Here is a 22,707-nt window from a genome sequence, read left to right on the forward strand (position 1 = left end):
AGCTGAAACTCTAATACTTGGGCCACCTGATGCGAAGAACTGACTCTTTGGAAAAGACCCTGATGCTGGGAAAGATTGAAAGTGGTAGGAGAAGGGGAAGACAGAGGATGAGATGGTTGGATGGTATCACTGACTCGGACATGAGTTTGAGGAAGCTCTGGGAATTGATAATAAACAGGGAAGCTTGGCATGTTTCAGTCCATGAGGTTGCAAAGAGTCTGGCACAACTGAGTTACTGAACTCTATTTAAATGAACTTGGTGCTCAGACAGTAAAGAATCTGCCTGCAACACAGGAGACCCGGAATATTCCCTAGAGAAGGGAATGGCAACCAACACCAGTATTGTTGCCTGAAGAATTCCATGGACCAAAGAGGCTGGCAGACTGCAGTTCATACGGTCGCAAAGAGCTGGACTCGACTGAGCAACATACTTTCACAGTATTATATGGCAGAAACCAACACAACGTTGTAAAGCAATTATCCTCCAGTAAAAATAAAGTTAAAAAATAATATATGAGACCTAGTACTGCTGTTTAGCTCTGGGAAGTTCACCTGAATTTTGGGCAGCATAGGGAGTAGAGAGAGGTATTTTTAAGAGTTAATAATTATTAAGAAGAGTGAAGGTGAAGGTGAAGGTGAAGTCGCTCAGTCGTGTCCGACTCTTTGCGACCCCGTGGACTGTAACCAACTAGACTTCTCCGTCCATGGGATTCTCCAGGCAAGAATACTGGAGTGGATTGCCATTTCCTTCTCCAGGGGATCTTCCTGACCCAGGGATCAAACCCTGGGATTGGAGGCAGATGCTTTAAACTCTGAGCCACCAGGGAAGCTATTAAGAAGAGTACTGTGATTTAAAAAAATGTTAGCATGTTTTAAAAATTATATATCTCTATCAATCTATCTATATTATCTGTCCAGATTAAGTTGTGGCAGGAGTACAAAGTAGCAGGAAAGAAAGTAACTAGAATTGCCCTGAAATGAAAAATGTTCAAGTAATACATAGGAAATAAAAAATATTGAGAAAGATACTGATAATATTTTCTAAATTGACCAGTATTTGACTCCTCACTATGGCTATGGTACTTGTATAGCTCCAGGTTGTCCTTATACTGTTCCTAAAAGAAAAATGATACTTCAATGCGAATGAAGACCAGAAAGGAAAAAGCAAAAAAATGAAAAGAGTGACAACACTTGGTAATAATGCACCACCATCATTACAATATAAAATTATACTCTCTCAGGACCTACAAAGATTGTTTTAATGTTAAAAAAACTAGCTCTTGAGGGATTCAAAAGTTAATGAAATATGTTGATTAGTTTTCTACAACTCCCCCCAAAGAATCTGCTTATCAGAGCTACAATCTATGTTCAGTTCAGTTCAGTTCAGTTGCTCAGTCATGTCTGACTCTTTGCAACCCCATGAATCACAGCATGAATCACAGGCCTCCCTGTCTATCACCAACTCCCGGAGTTCACTCAGACTCACATCCATCGAGTCAGTGATGCCATCCAGCCATCTCATCCTCGGTCATCCCCTTCTCCTCGTGCCCCCAATCCCTCCCAGCTATACACAGTATATTATTCTATTCAAGGAAATCCTAATTTTACAATGATATCAAGCACATGCAATAACTTGATAGTAGGTAAATTAAAATTTTTCCTGTTAAATATTGTAGTAGGTCCTTGTATCTATTCTCTGTTTGCATTTATTAGGGCTTCCTAAAAATATAGTTCTATTATAAATTTTTTTTTTTTTTTCAAAATAAGCCTTCTGATTCCTGGGGGATATTACATATGATTGAATATCTAGTGATGGACTATTGTTATAGATTTTATCTTATATGAATACCCTGAGGATTGTTAACTTATGGTTGCATATTTGTTATATTTTTAGACAAATCATTTTATTAAATGATCACAAGATTAGTTCTCCAACTATGATAATTAACTTTGTGATGACTGCATTGTTCTTATATTGAAGGAGAAACTCATAGACTATATGAAAAATTGATAGCAGCTTTCAAACCTGAGTATATACTCACTATTTGACTGTTTTGGAAACTGGAGCTTAATTTCTAATAAATGAGAAGATAACTCTATAATTCAAAGTTTCATATTTCCTCCTAAGTTGGTTGAATCCAGTGATCTTGATGAAATCTAGGACCTTTAGGATTTTTGAAACATTGGTGAACACTGAACAATTGTATAAATGGAGATATAGGAAGTGGAGAAAAGTAAGAATGTGTTTGACAGCATGATATAGTCCAGAAGATGTTTATATGAATAAATTCCAAAAATTGCCCAGGGGTATTTTTGTCACTTGGTTCTTTCTCCTAGATATTGGTGCTGAAAAAGGAAAATAAAAATAGCAATCACATTCCCTAACAATTGAGCATTCTGAGAGACTGAGGTTTCATTAACTGTGGTTTTTACAGTACTTGGAGCTGGTTTGTCTAAAAAGAAATACATAGATATATCCCTTGGGTTATTGTTTCCATGGTTCACCTCTTTTGTAAGCCAGTTTTCATGCTCTTTACTGCAGTGAAGAAGTGTCAATCCAATCTCTAAATTCTAAAAAAAACAAAAAAAAGAAAGAAAGAAAGTAAATTTTGAGAAAAGTTTTTAAAAATTTTTTTACTAAAGTGAATTTAAACTTTTAACATTATTAAATTGCCTATATTATAGTCCCACTATTAGATTGGACTATAAAGAAAGCTGAGCACCAAAGAATTGATGCTCTTGAACTGTGATGTTGGAGAAGACTCTTTAGAGTCCCTTGGATTGCAAGGAGATCAAATCAGTCCATCCTGAAGGAAATCAGTCATGAATATTCATTGGAAGGATTGATGCTGAAGCTGAAACTCCAATACTTTGGCCAACTGATATGAAGAATTGACTCACTGGAAAAAACCCTGATGATGAGAAAGATGGAAGGCAAGGGGAGAAGGGAAGATAAAGGATGAGATGCTTGGATGGTATCACCAACTCAATGGACATGAGTTTGAGTAAGCTCCAGGAGTTGGTAATGGACAGGGAAGCCTTGTGTGCTGCGGTCCATGGAGCTCCAAAAAGCCGGACAAGACTGAGCAACTGAACTGATTAAATTTTCTGTTATCTTTAATCTTTTTTTGTGTGTGTGGTTTATTAGGATATAGACTGGGTACTAAATGACATTGTAGCATTATGATTACTTCTCTTCGATAGGAGAATAATAGTATAGTTATGTAGATGAATGTACTTATGTAGGAGATTTGAGAAGTAAGGAGTTGAACTGTTATGTCTGCCCCTTCCCCTCAAACTGTGTAAAAATATGTACGTCTTTATATACACAGTTTCCCTGGTGGCTCAGATGGTAAAGAATCTGCCTGCAATGCAGGAGCCCTCAGTTCAGTCCCTGGGTTGGGAAGATCCTCTGGAGAAAGGCATGGCAACCCACTCCTATATTCTTGTCTGGAGAAAGAAAAATCAAGTGAATGTGGCAGAATAGGCCACCTGATGCAAAGAGCCAACTCATTGGAAATGACCCCGATGCTGGGAAATGTTGAAGGCAGGAAGAGAAGGGGTGACAGAGGATGAGATGGTTAGATGGTATCATCGATTCAATGGAAATGAGTTTGAGCAAATTCTGAGAGATAGTGAAGGACAAGGAAGCCTGGAATGCTGCAGTCCATGGAGTCAGAAAGAGACACCACTGAGCAACTGAATGACAAATTCCTGTTTTGTCAATATAAGAATATAGCTTTGATAGAAAGTTTTTCAAATACCATGCTCTGCTATGGACCTCAGAGACAAACTTTTAAATATTTTTTTTTTCAAAAACACTACAAATAAATTAATAACAAATATATTTCATTGATATTTCTGGGACCAAACCTTGTGGAACTCCAATGCTGATTGGCTCAAGAGAACAAGAAGAACCAGTCATGGTACAACCATATAATAAAAGAAAACAAGTTATTTATGTATAGCTTTTTAAAATATTATAAAGTATCTGTTCATTTACTCATTTATTCATTCATCCACTAAATTTTACTATGTGCCTAATATAAACCAGGGCTTCCCTGGTGGCTCAGACAGTAAAGTATCTGGCTGCAATGCGGGAGACCAGGGTTCAATCCCTGAGTCAGAAAGATCCCCTAGAGAAGGTAATGGCTATCCACTCCGGTATTCTAGCCTGGAGGATTCCATGGACAGAGGAGCCTGGTGGGCTTCAGTCCATGGGGCTGCAAAGAGCTGGACACAACAGAGTGACTAGCACATTCACACTCACCAGGCAGTAAGTGAAGTGCTGGTTCAGTTCAATTCAGCTCAGGTGCATAGTGGTTAAGAGTGGTTAAAAAATAGGTTATGTTTCTTCCCCTTTGGATCCTAGGATTCACAGCACAAAACAGATATTAGAAAGTAAAAATCAACACGTATTTCTTTATACATTGTATATTATACATACTTCTTTTTTTGCTGCTAGTTGCAAGTAGTATTTTTAAAAGACCATTCCAGTCCTCCGCTCAGAACTTCTAGTGACTTCCTATTTGATTCAGAGTAATGCTTCAAGCCCTTCCCTTGGCCTATGGGGAATAAATGTTGGTGACTGTTTTCTGACTTTTCTGCTCCTTTCCTTACCCGCTATAGTCATGCCATCTTCTTTGCTGCTTCTCAGTCACACCAACGTGGCTTTCACCTAAGGCATTAAATTTCCTAGTCGTTCATCCTAGCTCACTTTGCTTCCAAATGCCTTATGGTCTAACATGTTCTTTTCAGTTCTCAGAGATCTTCATCCACCACTGGAATAACCCCATCCTCCAATCCATAACTTAATTTATCTGATTCTTCCTCATCGTTTTTAATAACACCATGGCACATTACATCATCATGTGATTATTGTCAGACTCTCTTCTAGAATTCTAGCTTTATGAAACAAGGGATATCGTTTTCATCACCGCCTTATCTCCAACATCAAGAACACTGCCTGGCATTTAATAAGAACTTAACAAATATTTGTGAAAAAAATGAATAAATAAATGCAAAAAAAAAGAATAAACCGTTTCCTAGTAATGAAGTTTTTAAATTTGCAGTGTTAGAATATTTAATATTATAAATACATCATAATTTATTTAATGAATCTATTTTTAGCCATTAAACTAATTTCCTTTGTTTTTTCTTTTTATAAACAATGCTGTTAGGAACTGTACTGTGGTTAATCATCTTGTATTATTTATTTAGGATAAATTCCAGGAAGTAATATTTTTCAAAGACTATGTAGTTGTTCAGCCAATATTAGGTAATGAAAAAATATCTATTAATATTATTGCTAAGACATGTCTCTATCTGAAATAGACTGAAGGTCATTGGGGTGTTAAATGCTAAACTCTGTTTAACAGTGAACTTCAACTCAAATTATTTGGGCACATTTCCATTCTTCTGGTCATAGTTTCTGTTGTATTCACCAGTCACAATTTTTAATCACAGTTTGTCTAGGAAGGTAGCACAAATGTGAGTTCTAATATGTATAATATATATGTCTCAGAAATTTTTTAAAATCTTGATTCTAAAAATCCAATAACTTTATTTTAAGGATCAGAATAGGAAACATAAATAAGGACACATACAGTGATCTATCCACAACTAGTTGACTGGGAAGTAGATTAAAATCTTAAATTATTGCTGAAGTTACCTAAGTTAAAAAAGACTCAAATATAAGAGCAGAAACCATCAAAGTTTCTCATCAGCAGCACTATTTCCTACAGAGATAATCTATACAAGTACTATTTATCATTTAAACAGTCCTGGTTCAAAGATCATTGATGATGTTATATTGTCAAAAGAAAGAATTTCTAACTGACAGTTTATTCAGCATGAGAAGGAAAGAATGAAGGAGGCTATTTGCATTTAGCTCACATTATAAAATAAAGCGAATGTGAAGAGAACACTTTCCAAATGTGACATCAGCTCCCCCCTCCCTCTTTTTTATTGAAGCTGTGTTTTAGTTTAGAAAGAAATTCTGAATTGACACTTAAATAGTGGCAGGGCAATTCTCCTCTGCTTTGTGAAACGGTCTCTGGAAATGTACAATTATGCTGTCATCTTTAGCACTCCACATTGGACAGAGTTTAATTATTAATGTGTTTTCCTCAGAGAATGACTCGATCATGTCACAACTCTAGACAAATACAGCTAATGCAAAATCATAAAATATTCACTTGAATACTGCTGAACTGACAGGAAATTAATTCTATGAACACTTTTGATATTACCAGAAAATTAGTTTCAAACACGTAAGACTGAAATAAATGTGTTCATAATTTGCTCAAGGGTAACGCTCATCTTGCAATCAGTTGGTGTCTTTTTAAAAATGTTACAAGTATTCAACATGGCTTTATGATAAAGAGGACAGCTAATGTAATGTATTATTTGTAGACAGTATTTTACTTGTAAACAGCAGGAAGTGAAAAATTGCTCTCTCAGAAATATTTAAACTCCAGTAATATTCTGCTATTTATCATTTTGTAGAACTGAAGAAGTGCCATCAAAAAAAATTTTTTTTTCAGAGACTGAGAAGCTTACAGAATGGTAATGGGATTTCAAACTTTTCATTTCAAATCACTCTCCCAAATTTTATAAAATATCTGAAAATGATTGAAAATGCTTAGCATCTTAAGACTATTTGGCATCCAGCATTGGACAAATTAGAGATACCAGGTTTTTTGATAGCTAAATACACCTAAAACTACCCTTCAAAGAAAAGAAGAAACCTACGCCCTCCTCTGTTTGTCCAGCAATTTGCATAAATTTTTAAATCATTTCATATTTATTTGTGTACATAGTTTCACTCTTGCACAACTAAAATCTCAAAAATATTGCTAACTTCTATCCTTAGTGTGTAGTCAAGTGCTTGATGCAAAGACTACATGCACAAGTCATTTGGTAGATATTTGAATGAATGGAAAAGAAGGATAGATGAGAAGAATTTCATTAAAGTACTAATAAGGAAGATCAGTCAATATAGAGTAAGTCCATTTTTACAATAAAAAATAACCTCTAAACAACAATTTTAGCTATTTCTGAGAATGGCTTCCCTAGATAGCAGTGATTTCTGCTTTTCTGTAAACTAGTCTGGACATATAAAGGTAAAATTTAAATGGTCAAAATTTGCTATAGTTAATTGATGAAAGCTATGCTAATGAGATGTTTCCTTCTAAGAATTTCAAATGTGACACATTGTTAGAGGTAAGTCATGTTTGATTGCATTTTACTGAGAAAGTTCTCCAACATATAATGAAAGTCATATTTCTTTCCTCTTGATTTCCAGCTTCTGTTCCTTCTAATAAGTGCTCCTTCTAGGTTAAGCTAATCATAGTCTATTTCTATCAATAGAAACCAAAAGAAACTTGATTCACATAGTAATGTATTGTAAAATATGTTTTGACAGTGTCTCACTGGACTAATTTTATGTTTTAAACAAAATAATCTATAGAACTGTGTCTAGTGTTCTTAGCTCTTTCATGCTTTTTTCAGACATACATTTTATGTAATGTGATAAAAGGATTATTATAATTGTTGAACATTCATTTTATATCATCTGCAAATATGCTGTAATAAAATATTAAAAGGAGCATGGTTATTAATGAACCACACCAGTAAGATTTTAGTTTAATAGTTTTAACTTATTTTAAAAATTACGAGAAATGAGGTTGTTCATTATGCCATAAAGCTACTTCTTGCAATGAGAAATTGAACGGGAGCCTGAGTTAAATATGACTGTATAAATGCAAAAAGGCAAAATGAACAAAATTGAATATATTCATAGACAGTGAAATATAGCAAATTAATTAAACAATGAAAATATGAAAAATAATGGCTGTGTTATTTTAAACTCAATGTTTTAATATTATCTTTAAAAGGGTGTTAAAATGCATACTAAAATTTGATGCCTGGTTTTTTTCTTTTTCCTTTTTTTCTTCCAGGAATGGTTATTGATTCGTGCTTACTAAAATACATACTATCATGTTTACTGATTCATTCTGCAAACAAATACTCAAAACATATTATATACAAGGCATCGACCAAGTACTAAAAATAGGCTAAAAAATAGTGCTAACATTTTTTCCTATCTTAAAGTAGTTTTTAATCTACTGGTGACAAGAAAGTGACAAAAAGTTACCATATAGATTTAAATATGTCTGAATGCTGAGAATAATATATAAATTTTATATAAAAGAAAAGGGGAATTATATTCAAAAGTACAGTTTTGAGAAGATTAAGTAATAAGATAACTTTAACAAGATGGAATTAGTCAGGAAAGGATGTTTTGCAAGATGAAGATACTTCTAGTTATGCAGAGTTATATGAGGAAAAGAATTCTTGCTGAAGTAAAGAGGATATTCAAAGACTAGCATTTAGTTAACTAGTTAACAAAGTTAGCATCTAGATAACCTGAGTATTGCTGGAAAGGAGATTATCTTCCTCAGCCAGTAGTCAAATCTCCTTATATTTACAAATAAACTTATTAATTTCATGTTGCAGCAAATTAATAGAGTTGTTTTCACTCCCTGAATATATTTCCTCTTTTCCCATTATCTTTTAAGACAATCCCAATCAGAATTTCATGTATATTTTCACTAGGTCATTTACATTGTTAAATCCAATGAAAAATTGTTTGTGCAAAATTCATGGGCTATCAAAAGAATTTGATCATTTTTCCTCCCTAGTTCCTTTTTCTTCACCTAGCTTCCAAATAACCCTATAATCATTCTTGTTTTTCTGTCTCACTTTTTCTTCCATTCTCTTCAACCTCTTAACAACACTGAGGTATTCCAGGGCTTAGACCACAGGTGGCTTCTTTTTTCTTGACTATTCATTCTTTGTGATTTAATCTAGTGCAAATATAAGTTGAAGACTCCCAAATTTGTATCAATTTAGAAAGTGAAAAAGGAGAGTGAAAAAGTTGTCTTAAAGCTCAACATTCAGAAAATGAAGATCATGACATCCGGTCCCATCACTTCATGGGAAATAGATGGGGAAACAGTGGAAACAGTGTCAGACTTTATTTTTGGGGGCTCCAAAATCACTGCAGATGGTGACTGCAGCCATGAAATTAAAAGATGCTTACTCCTTGGAAGGAAAGTTATGACCAACCTATATAGCATATTGAAAAGCAGAGACATTACTTTGCCAACAAAGGTCCATCTAGTCAAGGCTATTGTTTTCCAGTGGAGAATTGGACTGTGAAGAAAGCTGTGCTCCGAAGAGTTGATGCTTTTGAACTGTGGTGTTGGAGAAGACTCTTGAGAGTCCCTTGGACTGCAAGGAGATCCAACCAGTCCATTCTGAAGGAGATTAGCTGTGGGATTTCTTTGGAAGGAATGATGCTAAAGCTGAAACTCCAGCACTTTGGCCACCACATGCAAAGAGTTGACACATTGGAAAAGACTCTGATGCTGGGAGGGATTGGGGGCAGGAGTAGAAGGGGACGACAGAGGATGAGATGGCTGGATGGCATCACTGACTCAATGGATGTGAGTTTGAGTGAACTCCAGGAGATGGTGATGGACAGGGAGGCCTGGCGTGCTGCGATTCATGGGGTCGCAGAGTCGGACACAACTGAGCGACTGAACTGAACTGAACTGAAGAGTCCTTAATTCTAGACTCATTTATCCAACTACCTCTAAAAGTCTGCATTTTAGGTATTGAAAAGACATTTTAAAGCTGCACCTCTGATTGCTTCTCCAATGCAAGCCATCTTTACTCAGAACTTCCCTTGTTAGGTAAAGGCAACTCCATTCTTCTAATTACTCATATCAAAACTCATGGAATAATTTTTGGCTATGGTCTTTCACTATTCTTCCTCACATCCTGTTGATGCTAACTACACAATATATATCCAGAATCTGATCATTTCTTATCACCATCACTGCTACCGCCTGATCTAAGTCTGTAGTCTCTTACATAAATGTGTTCCTTATTTCTAACCTAGTGTCCTTCAGTCTGTTGTTAATACCACAGTCAAATTGATTCTGTTAAAATATAAAGCAAACTGTATTTTTCTTTATTTTTTTATTTTTTTAATTTTTTTTTTTTAACTTTATTTTACTTTACAATACTGTATTGGTTTTGCCATACATTGTCTATTTTTCTTCTGCTCAAAAATTGAACAAAAATTCCTGCTCTTTCAGAGTAAAAGTCAGAGTCCTTAAAATGGCTCACTGATTATTTCTTTACCTGGAATATTCCTCTCTCAAATCCAGATTTATTTGTTATGATGGTCAATTTTATCTGTCAACTTGGCTAGGCTATAGTACCCAGTTATCCCATCAAACAGTAATCTAAGTGTTTCTGTGATGGTATTATGTAGATGTATTTGACATCTGAAGTCAGTTGACTTTAAGTAAAGATTATCCTTGATAATCTGAGTGTGCCTGATCAAATCAGTTAAAAGGTCTTAAGAGCAGAACTAAATTTTTCCTGGAGAAGATAAATTCTGCCTGTGACTACAGCATCAGCTCTTGCCTCAGCATGTAAGCCAATTCCTTGTAATAAATCTCTCTTTCAAAAGAAAGAAAGAAAAATATCACTATAACGGATTTAACAAAAACCTAAACCATCAAGACCAGGAATATCAAAACAAAAACCATGAAAAAATTTTAAAACCACAAAAACTAATTAGCTTACAGATTCATCAAGCTCGTATTATACATGGGAGTGATGTTCTATAAAGTCACCAGGAGCAATAAATTAGAGAATATTGGATCATTGCTCTTAAGGAAAATACAGTGTAAAGTTCTAGTCACAGTATTTTTGTCAACTGATCAACCTATAACCTTAAATTATGTGTGTATTTGTTTAAAGGTGCCTTATTTAATGTACATAATTGATTCATCAACACTGTACATCGTAACTTAAGCCTGAATAAAGATTATCTAACACATGTATTTTCTCAATACGATACATTTCAGGCATTTTACACTAAAGAAAACAAACTTGTAACTACTCAATCTTGTTTTGCATCTGTATGAAAGCCCCAAAATGAGAGAAAAATAGTGCTGATTAGACCACAAAAGTGGACTTGCTTACAGTATGAGCTTAAAACAGGAAAGCATACTGTTGGCCTGTTTGACTACGGTGGCAACGTGTGGCAGGTGACTCAGTTCTTTCACTTCTCCATGCATGTCTGTGAATGACCACAGCAATGGCAAGATTGATGTTTTGTATTGATTTGTGAGTTACAATTATATTTTAGCAAGTAGATAAATTTGAAAATGTAGAATCCATAAATAATGAGGATCATACACACATACCCATGATTAGTATTCACATATCCATGAATATACATAGATTTGCACACATAAATGTGTGAACAAGGGGACTGAGTGTACACTCATACACACTCATACACTTGAACACTATAGTAATTCCAATCCTCCTTAACCTGCTTATTTATTTTTTATAAATGTCACCATGTTCTAATAATATATAGTATATTTATATTGTATGTTTATAATTATTTATTCACTCTGTTTCTTATTTATTATCTATCTCAGATTTAATGTAAGTCTTATGAGAAAGAAAAAAGAAGTCTTTTCTGTTCACTGATGTGTCACCATGGCTTAGAAGGGTATTGATGATACATGCTAATCAATGTTTTTCAGTGAATGAGTTAGGTCCTTGAGGTAAACAGTGAGTTTTAAGATAGTTCATTTAATGTTCTCTGTAATGAACTTGAAATCAGATTTCTCCCTCTAAACTTATTCTTATTGGAAATTCTAGAGTAGGCAGAATGACACATATCTAAATAAGTTTGATGACATCATTTTAACAAGTTTGTCTCATTCCCTGGTTGCTCAAATCTAAGAAACCAGCAGCACAGCCAAGTGGGACAATTAGTAGACAGTTTTCCCATGAAAAATAGAACTAAAAAGGGGATTAAGTTTAATATAAAGACTTAGAATTGTATACAAAGGTGATGGCTAAAACTGGATAAGTGTGTAAGCTGAGGAATAATATACAGATAATTCAATAGGACTGGAGAAGAAATAAAGAGGAAACTAGAGAAAATTTAAGACCAACTAAATGTAAAAACATAAGGAAGAAAATAAGATAATTAAAGATATAGTGGGGAAAATACTATTTCTATCATCTACGCATCTATCTACCTACCTATTGAACTATTCCAGAAGGAATGTGCTTGATGGGCCAATGATGAAGACTAATTAATTTGTGTTTAAATAGTTTGACCCTGAGAGTGGAAAAAAATTTCTTCTTCGTTACAAGCATTCAGTTCAGTTCAGTTCAGTTCAGTCACTCAGTCGTGTCCGACTCTTTGTGACCGCATTAATCGCAGCACGCCAGGCCTCCCTGTCCATCACCAACTCCCGGAGTTCACTCAGACTCAAGTCCATCGAGTCAGTGATGCCATACAGCCATCTCATCCTCTGTCGTCCCCTTCTCCTCCTGCCCCCAATCCCTTCCAGCATCAGAGTCTTTTCCAATGAGTCAACTCTTTGCATGAGGTGGCCAAAGTACTGGAGTTTCAGCTTTAGCATCATTCCTTCCAAAGAGATCCCAAGGCTGATCTCCTTCAGAATGGACTGGTTGGATCTCCTTGCAGTCCAAGGGACTCTCAAGTCTTCTTTTGTACAGGAGGCAGGGATCAAGACCATCCCCAAGGAAAAGAAATGCAAAAAAGCAAAATGGCTGTCTGAGGAGGCCTTACAAATAGCTGTGAAAAGAAGAGAGGCGAAAAGCAAAGGAGAAAAGGAAAGATATTCCCATTTGAATGCAGAGTTCCAAACAATAGCAAGGAGAGACAAGAAAGCCTTCCTCAGCAATCAATGCAAAGAAATAGAGGAAAACAGAAGAATGGGACGGACTAGAGATCTCTTCAAGAAAATTAGATATACCAAGGGAACATTTCATGCAAACATGGGCTCGATAAAGGGCAGAAATGGTCTGGACCTAACAGAAGCAGAAGATATTAAGAAGAGGTGGTAAGAATACACAGAAGAACTGTACAAAAAAAGATCTACATGACCCAGATGGTCACGATGGTGTGATCACTCATCTAGTGCCAGACATCCTGGAATGTGAAGTCAAGTGGGCCTAAGAAAGCATCACTACAGACAAAGCTAGTGAAGGTGATGGAATTCCAGTTGAGCTATTTCAAATCTTGACAGATGATTCTGTGAAAGTGCTGCAGTCAATATACCAGCAATTTAGGAAACCACAGCAGTGGCCACAGGACAGGAAAAGGTCAGTTTTCATTCCAATCCCAAAGAAAGGCAATGCCAAAGAATGCTCAAACTACCACACAATTGTACTCATCACACACGCTAGTAAAGTAATGCTCAAAATTCTCCAAATTCTTCAGCAATATGTGAACCTTGAACCTCCAGATGTTCAAGCTGGTTTTAGAAAAGGCAGAAGAACCAAATATCAAATTGCCAACATCTGCTGGATTATCAAAAAAGCAAGAGAGTTCCAGAAAAGCATCTATTTCTGCTTTATTGACTATGCATGTGTTTAGTCATGTCCAGCTCTTCATAATCCCATGAACTACGCTGTGAGGCTCCTCAGAGGTCCATGATTTTTTTCCCAGGTAAGAATACTGGAGTGTGTTGCCACTTCCTACGCCAAGGAATCTTTGTGATCCAGGGATTGAAACCACCGATGCATCTTCTGCACTGGAAGACAGGTTCTTTACCACTGCACTAGTGATTAGATAATCACAACAACTTCCCATAGCTATTACTTAAGGGGTTATAGGATGGCCAGTTGTTGTCCAGGGCATCTCATTTCTCTCCTTCCTGGCATTTTCCTCTCTAGAAGGCTAACTCAGATTAATTCACATGATGGTTTCAGGGTTTTAAGCATATGAGAGAGAACATGTTCCAATGCTGAAATAACTTACAAGCATCGGTGGTGCTTTAGTCAATCATTCATATCCAATTCTTTGTAACCCTAAGGACTGTAGCCTGCCAGGCTCCTTTGTCCATGGGATTTTCCAGGCAAGAATATTGGAGTGGGTTGCAGTTTCCTTCTCAAGGGGAACTTCCTGACCCAGGGATTGAATGAAGGTCTCCTGTATTGCAGGCAGATTCTTTATCACTGAGCCACCAGGAAAGTCTTTTCAATCATTACTCCCACTGTAATTGCCCAAAGTCTAGAGCCATTCAAACAAGTCAAGACAATACTTAAAGAATGGAGAAACAGATTCAGTCCTTTGATGGGAGAAGCAACAAATTTCCCATAAAAGAAAGCTGTGCTTACCTGGAAGAGAGGGGAAAACAACAACAACAACAACAACTGGGGCCATTTTGTAAACTACCATGTTTGGAATTTGAAACCCCAGAAGAGAAAGACAGATGAATTGTATCAAATGTAATATTTAAAGACTGAGGATTTTCCAAAAGTTTTCAAAGACACTATATTCCAGATTGTAAAAAAGGTATAAAATCACAAGTAGAATAATTTTAAAACAAACAAACAAACAAAAATTTAAGCATATGTTAGTTCAACTATTAAAAAGAATACATTTTAAAGGCAGCCAATGACCCTTCAAAGAGACAAAAGTAGCATATTGACCAACGTCTGAACAAATATTGTGAAATCCAGAAGATAATGAAATCATATTGTTACACCACTGAAAAATACGTATCTGAAGTGGAATAAATAAGTATTGCTAAGATATGGGCTAAACAGAACACTTGCACATTGGTAAAATCACTTTGGAAAGCTAATTAGCAACACGTTAAAAAGCCAACATGCATCTTCCTTTTAACTCAGCAATTGCATTCCTAACTGTATATCCATCCAAAATAAGAACATATGTGCAAGACTCTTATAGCAGGTTATTTCATAATAGTTACTTAGTGAAAAACAACCTAAATATCATGAAAAGTAAGGTTGCTAAATATATTCTTACTTTTTATTCAGTGGAATACTAGTGTGATTTTTAATATTCTCAGTGCAATATTTAGTAATTTTATCCTGAATTCCCACAAAGAAAGAAACTAGACTATACACAGAATATCATTATTCTTTTAAAAAGCAAATAATGACTGTGGTTTACCACAATTCAGTTCTTACTCCTGAGGTAGTATGATGAAAACCAGGTCAGAGGTCCTATACATAAAAACTGTAGAGTCTATGTCATAGGAAAGATGTAGATAAAAATTTATTTTATCTGCTGATAACCAAGTGAAAGAGAGATATCACTCCCTCTCTTCTCCATAAAGAAGGGATAAAAACTTTTACTTCTTGAAGAAGGAATCAAAAGGATTCTGAATTTTTACTCCAACCTTTTGGAATAGAAACAAAATCTCTCCAGGGGCTGAAGAGTCCCAGGTGTATTCATAGTTTACAACCTAGAGATGTTGCCACAGTCTTAGACCTCTTTTTCTCTTGAAATATAAACACACACTTCTGTAGTTAGTTAAAAGTCTCTGAAATTCTGTTAGATATAATTGTAAATTGAATTTCCATGACTTTCTCTCTGCCCGGTATCCTGAGTTTCCAGCAAAATTTATTCAGAGAGCTCCTACTCTATTTAAACACAAACATATTTTCTCTACACTTCATAACAACACAACAATGTGAAAGATAAACTACTTTTAAACTCAGCATCATGAATGAATCTCAAAGATATTATGAGTAAAGAAGTGGGAGAAAAAAGAAGTATGTACTCTCTGACTCTATTTATAAAAAAATTAAAGAATCTATTAAATTATTTATGGTGATAAAAATCAGAAAAACAGTCTCCTCTGGATGGGAAGATGAATAGGAAAGGGCATTTGAAAAAATTATGGTGTTAGAATGTCTGGTGTTGGAATTTATGTGGTGGTGGAACTGGTGTGTTTGTATGTAAAACTAATAAAATTTATTCTTAGAATTTGTGCCCTTGTACACTTTCTGTAATATTTCAGTAAAAAAGTGAAAAATAATTTTTTTTGCAAAGACTACTGTTTCAGTTAAAGAGGTGGATCCAATCAGAAGAGATTTTTCACATTTTTCCAACAATATTTATTAATCCAAGTATAAAAGTGAAAAATATGCAAGGAGTTGGATTTCTCAGAGGTTGAGAGTAAAAGATGCCATAGGAAATTTTATTAATAATGATTGCTTTCTCTTTAAGTTTGATCATGTAATTTACACTAGGCAAATGAAATTAAAGTAGGAGATTCAAGAAGATTACATAAAACATCTTCTAATAATATTTTCTTTTTAAGTTTTTAGAAACTATTTAATTTAATCTGGTCAGAAATCAAGACATAGGAAATTTTTGCATTTCCAAAACAAAAATAGCTGAAATTACAAAAATTTAAATATTAAGTTTAGTTATTGGTGGGTAAGAAATCAAGACTTAGACTAAGGTTCAGCAATAATGCCATTGCCTTAAAAAAAAAAAAGAAAAAAAGCTTACAGCACCATGTTCTCTAAGTTAAAGTATTTGAAACAGCCAAACTATTAAATAAAGTTTGAGATATACATAATACAGAGCATTAGTAGCTTAAAAAAGAGGAAGGAAGGAGAAATAAAAAGATTACTTCCAAGTGGTAAGTATAAAAACAGTTGCACAGTTTCTTTATTGTATTTCCTAAAAATCAATCTTGGAAAAGGAATTTTACACTTAGATGGCTTTAAGGGTTGTATTTAAAAATAATATCTTTAATCAACTGAGGAAGCAACGTCAGGCAGAGGGAGAAACTGAACTATGATGCAATGCAAAAGAGGACTTCATTGGCCACAGAGTCCTTGAGCTGGGATGATCTCCAGAGCTTTTCAAACTGATGTAAGAGGTTCACTCCCTTGTATTTCTACATAAATCAGTCATTAGATAAAGGCTACTTCAAGGACAGTGTTGAACTCAGTCAAAGCAGCCGCTTCCTGTATAGTAGAGGGCAAATCAGAAGGCAACCTCACAGTGGCTGGCTGAATAAATACCTCAGTCTTTAAGGTAGAAGATCTGGAAGGCATACCATTGTGTCCATTATAGTCCATTCATTGTACCACATGGATCTACCTGTGTCTTATAACTTTATTTTATATAGAAATAGACTCTCCAAGATCCTAATCTGTCTCTTTACCTGGAGAAATATATGAGAAAAGTTAGCAGTACAAGATTTTGCCACTGTTGCTGGTTTGACATCAAAGCTGATGTTGATCATCTGCCTCCTTTTCTAGACTTTCAGTTAGGTTTTACTTAGTTTCAGCTAGCACCTCCTTGTGCTACCTCAAGGAGTGAGCCACATCACACCCTCAACTCTTAAAGAGTCTAATTTCCTTGTTACCATGTCCTTCTCAGTGGAGAAGGCAATGGCAACCCACTCCAGTATTCTTGCCTGGAGAATCCCAGGGACGGAGGAGCATGGTGGGCTGCTGTCTATGGGGTCACACAGAGTCGGACACAACTGCAGCGACTTAGCAGCAGCAGCATGTCCTTCTCAGACAGATTTTCATCCATTCACCATCAAAATCAGCCACTGAAATGCCAAAAGAAGCTGCAGAAGATGGCCTCAGTTTCTAATATAACCTTCCTTTCTGATTTTAAGCGGAACACTATCTCCTGCTAGTAATTTACTCATTCCAAGCGTAATTCCATTTCAAATATTTTTCTTGACTGCCTTTTCCATGGCATGTGAAGCCCAGCATTAGAGATGGGCAGCTACAGGTTAAGGTTTAATGGAAATTTTACTATGTCCTTTATAACTCAGTTGCTAAAAAATCTGCCTGCAATAAAGGAGACCCCGGCTCGATGCCTGGGTCAGGAAGATCCATGGGAGAAGTCATAGGCAATCCACTCCAGTATTCTGGCCGGGAGAACTTTTGCTTTAGGAAAGAGGGAGGACAGTTTACCAACAGGGAAAAGACAGTTATATTGCCAAGTGTGTGGGAGTATTGCTCAGCAAACTTTTCAGGATGTAATCATCTCCATTTGAAGTCTCGGGGCACCAAACTTTCCCATTCAGGGGTCCTCTTCTGGAAACTTGATAGAGTTGAGAATTAACTCTGGAACCCTACTTCCATTTTATGAAGTCTTGGGTCTGATCCTGTTTTTTTGTTCTCCAACTTTAGAAGGTAAGATGTTCTGTATGCTGTTAAGGAAGTCTTCTTTCATCCATTGCTTAGATTTTTGATCATCCTCAGCCTTGAATTTTTTTTCCCAATATATCAATAGCACCCAGTAACAGACATCCAATTCCATACGCCTTAAAATTATTATTTTCTTATTTTCCTTGAACTTTCCAAATGCTTGAAATAATCTACCAGCCAACATATTCTATTTTATCAGCACCCTATGCCAGTTTATAATCAGTGTAAGTTTTAATAGTTGCTCTACTACACCATGACACAGGCTAAGTATGTCACTTACCTACTACAAATGATGAAAACCTCTTTAATAGCCAAATAACCATTAATCTATTTCAAAATCCATTTTTGACCTGCTTCCTCAGACAATTCTTGGCTTTTAAAACACCTAGATGGCAATAAATAATAGTTTAATAATTGAAAAGAATCAACTTCAGTGTTCTAGGTATACAAAATTGGGAAAACACAGCCTCTACCTAAAGTCACTTGGGTTGACAGACAAAAACAATTCAAGTCATTATAATATTAATTACTATATTAACATTTAAGCTGAATATGAATATAATATTTTTAACATTTATAATTTAAGTTTTAAAACAGATTCAGAGATCCTGGATTTCTGAATGCTCTGACTCCTTAAAAATGAGTGATTTTAAAGAACAGTGTCAAAATCAATTGGAAGTGAGGATGTACTGTGTATCACTGTTTTTGTGCTTCCATATTTAAGGTAAAATCAGTTCAGTTCATTTGCTCAGTCGTGTCCAGCTCTTTGCGACCCCATGAATCACAGCACACCAGGCCTCCCTGTTCATCACCATCTCCTGGAGTTCACTCAGACTCGCGTCCATCAAGTCAGTGATGCCATCCAGCCATCTCATCCTCTGTCGTCCCCTTCTCCTCCTGCCTCCAATCCCTCCCAGCATCAGAGCCTTTTCCAATGAGTCAACTCTTTGCATTAGGTGGTCAAAGTACTGAAGTTTCAGCTTTAGCATCATTCCTTCCAAAGAAATCCCAGGGTTGATCTCCTTCAGAATGGACTGGTTGGATCTCCTTGCAGTCCAAGGGGCTCTCAAGAGTCTTCTCCAACACCACAGTTCAAAAGCATCAATTCTTCGGCACTCAGCCTTCTTCACAGTCCAACTCTCATGTCCATACATGACCACAGGAAAAACCATAGCCTTGACTCAACGGACCTTAGTCAGCAAAGTAATGTCTCTGCTTTTGAATATACTATCTAGGTTGGTCATAACTTTCCTTCCAAGGAGTAAGCGTCTTTTAATTTCATGGCTGCAATCACCATCTGCAGTGATTTTGGAGCCCCCAAAAATAAAGTCTGACACTGTTTCCACTGTTTCCCCATCTATTTCCCATGAAGTGATGGGACCGGATGTAAGATAAAATAAATGTAAACAAATTGGAAAGCCAATTATACTTCGAAAGCTCTCTGCTTCAGTAGAACTAGTGATCAGAAAAAAAAAAAAAAATGTTACTATCAATCACTACTCATTTTGAAGAACCAACCAACTGGTAAGTTTCATTTGTCCTTTAAACTATGTACCAGTAGGTACAGAAAGAGAATAGGGAAAAAATTAGGGTAGGGATTTTCTTAAATTTACATCAAGGAGATCATGCTGTTAACCCATATAAATTCAAAGTGTAGAAATAATTCTTTTGTATAGGAGTTAAAAGCATTCAATTTATTAGCTCCAGATGGTGATTGCAGCCATGAAATTAAAAGATGCTTACTCCTTGGAAGGAAAGTTATGATGAACATAGATAGCATATTTGAAAGCAGAGGCATTACTTTGCCAACAAAGGTCCGTCTAGTCATGGCTATGGTTTTTCCAGTAGTCATGTATGGACATGAGAGTTGGACTGTGAAGAAAGCTGAGTCCTGAAGAACTGATGCTTTTGAACTGTGGTGTTAGAAAAGACTCTTGAGAGTCCCTGGACTGCAAGAAGACCCAACCAGCCCATCCTAAAGGAGATCAGTCCTGGGTGTTCATTGGAAGGACTGATGTTGAAGCTGAAACTCCAATACTTTGGCCACCTGATGCAAAGAGCTGACTCATTGGGAAAGACCCTAATGCTGGGAAGGATTGGGGGCAGGAGGAAAAGGGGATGATAGAGGATGAGATGGCTGGATGGCATCACTGATGATGGACATGGGTTTGGGTGAACTCTGGGAGTTGGTGATGGACAGGGAGGCCTGGAGTGCTACTATTCATGCGGTCGCAAAGAGTCGGACAAGACTGAGTGACTGAACTGAACTGAATTTATTAGCTTTTGATCTTTGAAGAGTCAATTAACTATCTTAAAGAAATAACCAGCTTTGTATTTGCTTCTCAGTTGGAATGAGTCTAGTTGATCTGAGGACAAGGGCTTATCACTTTCTGAGTTCATTTGTAAAATCCTTCTAAACAGCAGATATTTTCAAAAGGAGTTGTTAGACTACGAATGCTATAAAAGACATTAACACATAGTTGCTTAGTCATGTCCAACTCTTTACGACCCCATGGACTGTAGCCTACAAGCCTTCTCCGTCCATGGAATTTTCCAGGCAAGAGTACTGGAGTGGGTTGCCATTTCCTTCTCTAGGGGATCTTCCTTATCCAGGGATCAAACCCAGGTCTCCCGCATTGCTGGCAGATGCTTTACTGTCTGAGCCACCAGGGAAGCCCAAATCCAATTAGTACAGTGGACACAATTTCAATGTGTATTCTAGTACTGTCCTTCAAAATGCTTAGTTAATGGTGGCTGGCATTCTTTAGTTTTAAAGCAAGTTCCTGGAATTGGTAAATTATATGTTTATTAAATTTTTGAGAGAAAAAAGATGTAATGGAGTAATATATTTGAAAAGTCTTGTTTTCTTTTTGGTTATTTCTGAGGAACAAAGTCTAATTTTCAGCATGTATACTCATTATATAATGTGTGTGAATTTATAGTTTAAATGAGTACAAATTTTAAAATTATAATTTTGCATAGCACAAGCTTTTAGTTGCAAAGAATGTTTTACTGTTTTTGTTAAGTATTCCTTTGTTTTGGTGTTATCACAAAATCAAATTTTTCTACTATCCCAGTTGCAGTATGGTAAACTACTCTGTTTTGGCGATTACTTTTCCTTTCTTCTAACTGATTACAAACCAAATTATAAAGTGCTGGAAGCATTCAGGCTTAAATAAGTTTTCAACTTTAAAGCATGAAAAGCCTGTAGCAAAGATTTAATGAATTTACTTTTCTTTTCTTTGTATTTTATGGTAACAGTTGAAGCCTGTGGCAGTTCCTGTTTGTCAGATGGATTTAACACCAGACATGAGATTACAATATAAGATTTATAATTGAGATTTTTATTTAGGAATGCCAAGTGTTTCTGTGGAGCTTCTTCGTGTCAGAGCTAAATTTTAAAAAAAACAGAAAAAAAAAGTATAAGACTTTGCAAATATGAAAAAATGAAAATCATTTCAATAATAAAATGAACTGAGATGTTTTAATGCTTTTATATATTTTATTCATATAAAATATAAATGGTAATCATGCATAAGCAGAAAAGAGCATCATCACAGGGGATTTCTTATTTTTTTAAACTTGAGCATTTATGACACCATAACATAGTGGTTAGGAAGAGTCTGAAATTCACATACCAGGTTTTCCATTTGCAAGTTACCTGACCTTAGGCTAATTTAACCTTTAAACATCCGTTTCTTATTTAGAAATGATTAACAAGAAGAATAGCACTGATCTTACACAATTGAACCTAAGTTTAAATGAACATTTGTCAAAATGACTAAAGCTTAATTTCACTTAAAGCAACGAGTCTGAGGACCTCCCTGGTGGCCCAGCGGTCAAGAATCTGCCTGCCAATGCAAGGAACACAGATTCAATCCTGGTCCAGGAACTAAGATCCCACCTGCCATGGGACAACTAAACTTGCACACCACAGCTACTAAGCCCATGCACCCAGGGCCCCTGCTCTGCACCAAGAGAAGCCACCACAATGACAAGCCTGTACACTGCAAATAAAGAGTAACCCATGTTTCCCACAGATAGAGAAAGCCCACATGCAGCAATAAAGACCCAGAATAGCCATAACAAGTAAAGAGTTGTAACAAAACTAAAAAGAGTCTGAAGAGGTCAGACTCTGGTCATATGACTTGCTTTGGCCAATCATGGCTGCAAAGTGTGACTAAGAGCCTTGAGAAGTACTTGTGCTTGCATTCTTGCTTCTCTGCCTTTGCCATGTGGGAGGATGGAGAAAAACAGACCCAGAGATCAGAGCCAAATTACACCCATTATTCAAATTTTCTTCCTTTAAGATGAACTGATAGCACTAAAAATAAAACAGGTATACTTTAAAATTTATAAAAATTTCAAAATTATAAGAGATTATTTCAGCATTAAGGCAAAATTGTTGTCTGAGGAGGACTTATAAATAGCTGAGAAAAGAAAAGAAGTAAAAGGCAATGGAGAAGAGGAAAAAATATCTTCATCTAAAGGTGGAGTTCCAAAGAATAGCAGGGAGAAATAAGAAAGTTTTCTTAAGTGAACAATGTAAAGAAATAGAGGAAAATAGAATAGGAAAGACCAGAGATATCTTCAAGAAAATTGGAGATATAAGGGAACATTTCATGC

The sequence above is a fragment of the Budorcas taxicolor genome, chromosome 3, assembly GCF_023091745.1.
Source record: "Budorcas taxicolor isolate Tak-1 chromosome 3, Takin1.1, whole genome shotgun sequence".
NCBI lineage: Eukaryota > Metazoa > Chordata > Mammalia > Artiodactyla > Bovidae > Budorcas > Budorcas taxicolor.